This window comes from Dermochelys coriacea, chromosome 7 (assembly GCF_009764565.3).
Source record: "Dermochelys coriacea isolate rDerCor1 chromosome 7, rDerCor1.pri.v4, whole genome shotgun sequence".
NCBI classification, from domain to species: domain Eukaryota; kingdom Metazoa; phylum Chordata; order Testudines; family Dermochelyidae; genus Dermochelys; species Dermochelys coriacea.
Genome location: NC_050074.1, coordinates 117,737,955 through 117,747,169, shown reverse-complemented (window position 1 = coordinate 117,747,169; position 9,215 = coordinate 117,737,955). Strand labels below are relative to the sequence as shown.

The 9,215-nt window shown below is 44.9% G+C and overlaps 1 long non-coding RNA gene across 1 annotated transcript in view; it reads left to right on the top strand.

The window, feature by feature from the left end:
* The first annotated feature begins 2,882 nt into the window (after positions 1–2,882).
* Positions 2,883–9,215, top strand: part of LOC119858853 — a 28,433-nt gene continuing 22,100 nt past the window's right edge. Inside the window, exons 1-2 of the long non-coding RNA XR_005294024.2 lie at positions 2,883–6,276; positions 6,446–6,537. This is a non-coding gene — a long non-coding RNA (uncharacterized LOC119858853). The remainder of the gene's footprint in view (positions 6,277–6,445; positions 6,538–9,215) is intronic.

Here is a 9,215-nt window from a genome sequence, read left to right as displayed (position 1 = left end):
CTCCCCTGTAGTCCAGTCATGACTACTATTCCACCATATTTCTGTTATCCCTATAATATCTGGTTTCACTTCCTGCACCAGTAGCTCTAGTTCCTCCGTTTTGTTACCTAGGCTCCTTGCATTGGTGTACAAACATCTTAATTTTTGCTGTTTTGGCCTCGCTCACATTTTGTACCCTATTAGGCACAGTCATTCTACAGCCAGTATAACCTATTAGACTAGTATCCACACCACCCTCGCTCCTTATATACATTCTCCTACCCACGGCTGTATCCTTTCTTACTTCGTCTTCTTCCCTCTCAATGCTAAAATCTGGCGTGGAGATTACCTGGACATCTCCCAACCATCTCCCCCTAATTCCTAGTTTAAAGCTCTCTTTATCAGTTGTGCCAGCCTCGATCCTAGAAGTCTATTTCCTTCCCTACTCAGATGAAGTCCATTCTGAGAGAACTGTCCTCTGTCTGTGAATGCCTCCCAGTGGCCATACATCTCAAAGCCCTCCTTATAGCACCACTGCCTAAGCCATCTGTTGACAGTCATAATCTTGTCACACCTTTGTTGCCCTTCTCTAGGAACAGGAAGGATCCCACTAAAGATCACCTGAGCCTCAATTTCCTTAAGCGTCTTCCCCAGCCTAGCATAGTCTCCCTTAATACTTTCCAGCGATAATCTAGCCGTATCATTTGTTCCCACATGAAGGATAATTAGGGGATTCTTTCCTGCTCCCTTTAGGATCCTTTTCAACCTCAGGTCTACATCCCGTATCTTAGCACCCGGAAGACAGCACACCCTTCTATTCTCTGGATCAGCTCTAGTTACAGGCCTGTCTATTCTTCTCAATAAAGAGTCCCCGATCACATAGACCTGCCTTTTCCTGGTGACAGTGCTATTCTCCAGTCTCTCCCCTGTTCCCTCTGGCTGCAAGTTCTTTCCATTCCTATTTTTCCTTATAATCTTCTTCAACCCATCCTGTATCCTCCTGGGGCTCATATTTGGTGTAGTCTCCCTTGACTCTTCCCCTTTTCCTATAGGACTAGCCTCTCTTCTCTTCTTCCTTACCCTTCCACCTTCAACAAGTACCTGCTGAGCCCCTTCTTCATTTTCCAACTCTGCAAACCTATTCCTAAGCTCTATTTCTCCTTCACTAGCCTGTCTTTTCCTCTGCCTGGTTCTTTTAGTCACATGCTTCCACTGACCACTTTCCTCACCCAGTCTCCCCTCAAAATTCCCCAGCCCTGCTTCCATCCGTGAGTCTGAGCTTTTCCCTTCAGATCCCTCATATCTTTGCTCCATCATCTGCTCAAACCCCTTCCTAAACTCAATGAAACTTTCCACCTGCATCTCCAAACCTCGGATCTTTTCCTCCATCAGCTCTATCAGACGGCATTTCATGCAGAAAAAACTCTTACCAGGTCCCCCTTCCAGGATCATGTACATACCACAGCTTCCACATCCAGTCATCCTCAATGTGTCTTTCACTACAGGAGTCACTCCCACAGCTGCCTCTGTATCTGTCATCGCCTTCCCACCTAAGTCCTGTTAATCTGGGAAACACAAGTCACACCAAAAAAACCACCCCCCCCAGCAAAAGCAAACCCCAAACAAGCACCACAATACAAACTCCCCACTCAAACTCTCCTGTTTACAGCTCTGTTTGCTAGCTCCTTTGCCACTGCAGCTGTCTGTGCCCCTGACTGGCTGGCTGGCTGGCTACCTTTATAGGACCTCTTGTCAGAAGCCCCACCCCCTAAGCAGGGCTCAGCTGCTCTCCCAGCACAAAGCCCCTACACACACACACACACACACACACAAAATACAAAACCAAGTACAACTACCTTCTCCTCCAACAGAACTCCCACTCAAACTCCCCTGTTTACAGCTCTGTTTGCTAGCTCCTGTGCCGCTGCAGCTGTCTGTTTTTTCCTAGACCACACTCCAGCAGTGATGGAATCTTCATACATTAGACGTGAGAAGAGTACTGGCATTCTATTTAGATAGAATGAAGCCTTTTCAAGCATTTCCTTGCCTGTTTGTTTGTTAAAATGATAGTCTGTGTTGGAACTGCTTGGCCTTTCATTCTATCTTTAGATGAATTACAGCGAGCATTACAACAGCCTACAGAGTAGTGTACTTTCTTGCTCCAGAAAGACTCCTAGTTCATTCCACAAGAGCGCAAGCTACCTCGGTTGCCTTCTTAGATATTACTGAAGATATTTGATGCACAAGACAGGTTTGTGCAGTGTTACATTCTCTCTGTCTCTTCTGAGACATTAGTCCAGTAGTTTATACCATTGTACCTTCCTGAAAGGGGACACTGGCATAGTAAGCAATAACTGCAGGCAATAGACAGGGTGTCATTGCCCTGGTTGTATGGATGTGTCTAAACTGCAGCTGGGACCATGTTTTCCAGCACATAGAAAGAATGCGCTGGCTTTGCTTCAGCTATGGCACTGAATATAGCAGTGTAGCTGGGAGTTGCATGAGTTTCCACCTCTGATGTACCATAAAAGGGACATTCAGGCTGATTCTGAGCCTGTAAAACTGGACAGCTGGCAGTATGTACTGAGCACCTTTACAGATTTCCCAGGACAGCTATCTGAAAAAAGAGACAGTCCTGGGAGAACCTGGACAGGTGGAAACCCTAGTGGCAAAGGCTAGCCGGCCAAGTATGTAAGCAGGGTGATTGGGCTGGTTTATACTTGGGCAGCTAGCCTGAGTTGCTGCTGCATGGGCTACTCCTGGCTACACTGCTATTTTTTTGCATGCTAGCTCAAGCCAGCTGGCACATACCTGTCTACCCACGCTAGGAAGTCTGCTCCTCACTGCAGTGTAGACATACTCCAAAAGTCTAACAGGAACAGTGAAAGATCATAAGAGTCTGTCATCGTGCAGATTACGTGAGCTCACATGCAGACTTGCTGACTTTGTTTATTAGAAATGAGCTTGTGGAAATGGGCTGCTGAAGTTTTGAAGGTGCAACTGTAATTTCGTTAGCTTCATTAAGATTTATGCCATAGGGTTCTCTATACTCTTACTAAAGCCAACCAGACTTTTATCAGACTACATCCGCACTTTTAATTAAAATGTAAACACATATTGTGATTTACAGGAGCATGTGAATCGGTCATTGTGCCTGTCCCATCAACCTGTATATCGGAACACAACTGTTAGAAAGGATTACTGGAGTTATTCACCTTCATTCTCAGAGCCACCCAAATCTAAAGGTGGAATTTCATCATAGGATGCCGATTCCTTTGGTGAGGAGTTTGTACATTTTCTAAAAAGATTTAAATTTTCTGATACTTGGGTTAAGGTTCAGGACACTGTTAAATTTGCATCTAGGACTTTTAAACCCGTATTTTAATGAATGTTTCAAAATGCAGTTTGTGGCTTGGACCAGCAGATGGAGTTGAACTGGAGTAAACAGACAAGAGTTAAACTCTCATTGCTGGTATGGGGAAAAGCAGAGGTTTTTTTCCAACAAAGTGTGCTAGTGCCAATGTGGCTTGGTGTTGGTTGGGGGCCCCTAGTAGGTAGAATAATACAAATAGGAAATAGTAGTTATATTGACCAGTGGGGAGTAAAATATCTGGAAACATATCACTTCCCTGATTAAAAATGATATCCCCTACAAAATTCCAAGATTTGGCCACCTAGCTAAATCTGCATTCTTGAGGGGTAGGATCACTCTATTTAAAAGGAACCTCTCACCCAAGAGCTGCAAAAGCAAAATGCAGCAGTATAGCTAAAGAAAGCATGCAAGGAGAATATCAGGAAGGGTGTAGAATATAAATCTGAGTGCTTTAAATGAGATGAATGAATTATTTTTCAGGTGAACTTCGTGTGTGTGTGTGTGAGAGAGAGAGAGAGAGAGAATTTACCTATCACTGTCACTTACCTATTCCACTCTGGGGCAGGGATGTGCAGGAAGAGGGCAATTTTTATTGTAATTCTGCCACCAAACGGGTGAGAGGATTCTCTAACTCCCCTGGATACTGCTCTCCTGTCTCCAAGGCAGATTATTATCCTCTGAGCACACACAAACTTTTAAGAGCAACTATTTTGCTTTTAAAATTCTCCAGGTTGTACTAAATATGAGATCCTCATTTGGGATAAATGGTCATAGCTCCCCTGGCATTAATGGAGCTATGACAATTTGCAGAAGCTGAGGCTGTGGCCTCCAATATGTTTTCAAAATATTCTTCTAGGGAAGGAAAACCTCCGATGCTGTACAAGGTCTTCATTTCTAGCCTCTGCCTCCATCCCAGATTAGACACAATGAACTCCATGCTTTGCTATTTCTATAATACTCAGGATTGTCTTTCTAGAAACAAAATCTAACCCGTTCCACAAATGCTTTTCGCATAAGTTTGTTTGCCTAGAATGCTGCCTCATTCCTTGTTTAGGTTTATAAGAAAGCATTTTTGTTTAAATAGGGAATCAAATGAAAAAGACTCACTACCCCAACCTGCCTTTCTGTGAGTACAAGTACCTATGAGATGTTTTCTCTCATCATACATGGATACATTTTCATGGGAGCGTCTTCTTAAAATATGGGCACCATGTTATTGGCCTGAAGTCTCTCTCCTCCTCATCGCAGTAGGCTCGTATACACAGAAAGACTAGTTTGGCTGATATCCTTGGATTTCTGCTCATTCTGCCTTGCCATCTCCTGCACTGTAATCCTGCTGTGATAGCTGATCTGCTCCTGCTGCACACTGGTAATCACAAGGAGAAGAACCCAACACACCGTGTTCTATTCTCTCCTTCTGCCTTGGCCTCCACGTGTCTTTTTCCCCCTTTTGTTTTTTTCCTCCCAGGCCATTTTTATTAGTGCAGTAACAGTAACACTTGGTAGGATCAAAGTGTGATTGCCTTCAGATTCCTCTATTGCTGAAGTTTATGAGCTAAGTGTTAACTGCGTGCTTCAAGTGAAATAAACTGCATGTTTTTAGTCTGCCACTTTATAAGCACGCTGGGCTAGCATCTGTTTTCAGTCTGACTGGAAGCCTGCAACAGCTGTTTCATGTTATGTTTCACTTGCATTAGAATTAGTTAGTTTTTCCAGACTCCCAGACTGCTTCCCCAATATTATTTCTTGTCAACATTCTTAATTAACAACAATACTGACACTAATCTTGGAATAACAGTGGAAGCGGAAAGGGTCAGATTGAGAAGTGACACATAAACACACCTGAGACTGGCACGTTGGACAGCACTTGGCATTCTAGAACTATATTATAACTTTAAACCCCATGGATTCGGCATTTATGATCCAGTCCTGCAAACACTCATGCATTAGGTGATGTATCTGTAAATTGAGTGTGAACTCCAGGCAGCTCAATGCCATTGTGCTCTCTGATGCATCCTCTATACTTTAGAGGAATTATTATAATATACGTTTTGCAGGCACATAGCACAATATTATTATATATGTTATGGGAGAGCCTGAATATGTAAATGAAACAGATTCTGGTTTCCAGAACAGGGTTTGAACAATTGCTGTGGTGGGCACTAATGCCTGTCTCTGCAGTTTCAGAATGACTAGTGTCTAAAGTTTAAACTGTTGCTTTCTTAGCTACCTTGAGAATAAAAGGTGTTTGGGAGGGGCTGTACACACCACACAAGGCCTGAAGGGGTCAAGGTAGCTAGGTAGGCCAAGTAACTGTCCAGACTGCACCTGGAGGAGGAGCCAGGGAGCAGGGATTAATTTGTTGAGACTCAGCTGGATGGGAACAGGAAGGGCCTGTATAAAGCCCAGGAGCTGGGGATGTGGGATGCTGTAGGGAAGGAATCCGTTACCACTTCCTGGGAGAAGGGAGCTGTGTTTAGGACTATAGAGAGTAGTCCAAAGTTACTCCCTGGGAGGACTGCATTTGGGCTGGCAAACCCAATAAAGAGAGAGAGTCGGAAAGGTGGGAAAGGCTTTGGGGAAAAGATGCATGGATAGGATAGGGAAGACCTTTGCTGCTGATGAGACGGATCCTGAGTTGGAACCTGGAGAGGAGAGCAGGGCTGGGTTCTCCTACCAGCCACTGGGGAAGTGGCACAGACCAGGCAGTGGAGAGTGGATTGCATGGGACAATTTGGGCTGGATGGAAGACTTTTTGATATTCCAGAACAGGGGAAGCACACATAGTGACCTAGCCAGAGGGCCAGGTCATGAAGAAGGAGTACCTGGACGTGGAAAGAAGATGGGTGGAGAGACCACCAGAAGAGGACGCAACACCTGGAAGGAGCTAATCCCTAGAGCTGCTAGGAGGAGGCACCCTAGTGGTGAGTGCACCCCATGACAGTGCTGTATAAACCAAAGTTCTGGTTTGAGTATTACAGAGCTCTGTCCATCTCTCCTGTGGTTTAACCTTTTCCTGCGGTGCCTGCCCCAGCAGCTAGAAGAGCATATGCTTTCCGTGGTGTGAGTTCAATCCCAGTTTTATCTTTTTAGGTGCTGCTGAACTGGATATTTTCTGAGGATCAGGATGCAGCTGCACCTCGCTTGCCCAACAAAGGAAGGAAAAGCAATGGAGTGCCTGTGAGGTATTTAGATGTTGGCATTTATTGAATCGCAGTTGATTTCTAGAAATAAACTGTAGAGCACTAGAGATGGGCTTGAAACAAAACACCACACCCAAGCACACCTGGACTTTGGATAAATTCAGAACCTGATCCATACACTTAAGGTGACCAGATAGCAACTGTGGAAAAAATGGGATGGGGTGGGGGGTAATAGGCGCCTATATAAGAAAAAGTCCCCAAAAACAGGACTGTCCCTTTAAAAACAGGACATCTGGTCACCCTATATACACTTCTTGGGCCCATCAGAGGTGAATAGATGTTCTCTCAGGGCAGGCTTGTCTTTGTGTCTAATCCTCTATGCTGTTTGTCAAGTAGTTTGTGAAGTGTTCCTTGTTTGGATGGGAATCTGAATGGGGTATTCAATACAGTTCATCCCTGCTTTCCTTCCTTCCCTTTTTTTTTTCTTTTGAGCTGCTGTATTAAGTGACTCTGGAATGTGCATGGAGATGAGGGGGAAGTATAGCTGGTTCCAGCTGGTATGATAAAACTAGAGAGAAAGTTCCCAGGATATCCAGACTTTCGAGTGCATTGTGTTTAGATAGAGTTTATTAAAAAGAACCAGACTGAGAGGAACAGTTTGCACAGGGGTTGATGATAGCGTTGGAGATACCCTTAGGAAGTGCTGTTTTACGTGTCTGAAATATCATCAGCTGCAGCAGAAGGACACAGAATCGTGAACCAAGGACTTGGCAGGCAAAGAAAAAGAAACAGACTCTCAAATATAAAAGGAGTACGTGTGGCACCTTAGAGACTAACAAATTTATTAGAGCATAAGCTTTCGTGAGCTACAGCTCACTTCATCGGATGCATTTGGTGGAAAAAGCAGAGGAGAGATTTATATACACACACACACACAGAGAACATGAAACAATGGGTTTATCATACACACTGTAAGGAGAGTGATCACTTAAGATGAGCCATCACCAGCAGCAGGGGGGGGAAGGAGGAAAACCTTTCATGGTGACAAGCAGGTAGGCTAATTCCAGCAGTTAACAAGAATATCAGAGGAACAGTGGGGGGTGGGGTGGGAGGGAGAAATACCATGGGGAAATAGTTTTACTTTGTGTAATGACTCATCCATTCCCAGTCTCTATTCAAGCCTAAGTTAATTGTATCCAGTTTGCAAATTAATTCCAATTCAGCAGTCTCTCGTTGGAGTCTGTTTTTGAAGCTTTTTTGTTGAAGTATAGCCACTCTTAGGTCTGTGATCGAGTGACCAGAGAGATTGAAGTGTTCTCCAACTGGTTTTTGAATGTTATAATTCTTGACGTCTGATTTGTGTCCATTCATTCTTTTACGTAGAGACTGTCCAGTTTGGCCAATGTACATGGCAGAGGGGCATTGCTGGCACATGATGGCATATATCACATTGGTAGATGCGCAGGTGAACGAGCCTCTGATGGTGTGGCTGATGTGATTAGGCCCTATGATGGTATCCCCTGAATAGATATGTGGACAGAGTTGGCAACGGGCTTTGTTGCAAGGATAGGTTCCTGGGTTAGTGGTTCTGTTGTGTGGTGTGTGGTTGCTGGTGAGTATTTGCTTCAGATTGGGGGGCTGTCTGTAAGCAAGGACTGGTCTGTCTCCCAAGATCTGAGAGAGCGATGGCTCGTCCTTCAGGATAGGTTGTAGATCCTTGATGATGCGTTGGAGGGGTTTTAGTTGGGGGCTGAAGGTGATGGCTAGTGGCGTTCTGTTGTTTTCTTTGTTGGGCCTGTCCTGTAGTAGGTGACTTCTGGGTACTCTTCTGGCTCTGTCAATCTGTTTCTTCACTTCAGCAGGTGGGTACTGTAGTTGTAGGAATGCATGATAGAGATCTTGTAGGTGTTTGTCTCTGTCTGAGGGGTTGGAGCAAATGCGGTTATATCGTAGCGCTTGGCTGTAGACAATGGATCGAGTGGTATGATCTGGATGAAAGCTAGAGGCATGTAGGTAGGAATAGCGGTCAGTAGGTTTCCGATATAGGGTGGTGTTTATGTGACCATCGCTTATTAGCACCGTAGTGTCCAGGAAGTGGATCTCTTGTGTGGACTGGTCCAGGCTGAGGTTGATGGTGGGATGGAAATTGTTGAAATCATGGTGGAATGCCTCAAGAGCTTCTTTTCCATGGGTCCAGATGATGAAGATGTCATCAATGTAGCGCAAGTAGAGTAGGGGCATTAGGGAACGAGAGCTGAGGAAGCGTTGTTCTAAGTCAGCCATAAAAATGTTGGCATACTGTGGGGCCATGCGGGTACCCATCGCAGTGCCGCTGATTTGAAGGTATACATTGTCACCAAATGTGAAATAGTTATGGGTCAGGACAAAGTCACAAAGTTCTGCCACCAGGTTAGCCGTGACAGTATCGGGGATACTGTTCCTGACGGCTTGTAGTCCATCTTTGTGTGGAATGTTGGTGTAGAGGGCTTCTACATCCATAGTGGCTAGGATGGTGTTTTTAGGAAGATCACCAATGGACTGTAGTTTCCTCAGGAAATCGGTGGTGTCTCGAAGATAGCTGGGAGTGCTGGTAACGAAGGGCCTGAGGAGGGAGTCTACATAGCCAGACAATCCTGCTGTCAGGGTGCCAATGCCTGAGATGATGGGGCGTCCAGGATTTCCAGGTTTATGGATCTTGGGTAGCAGATAGAATACCCCAG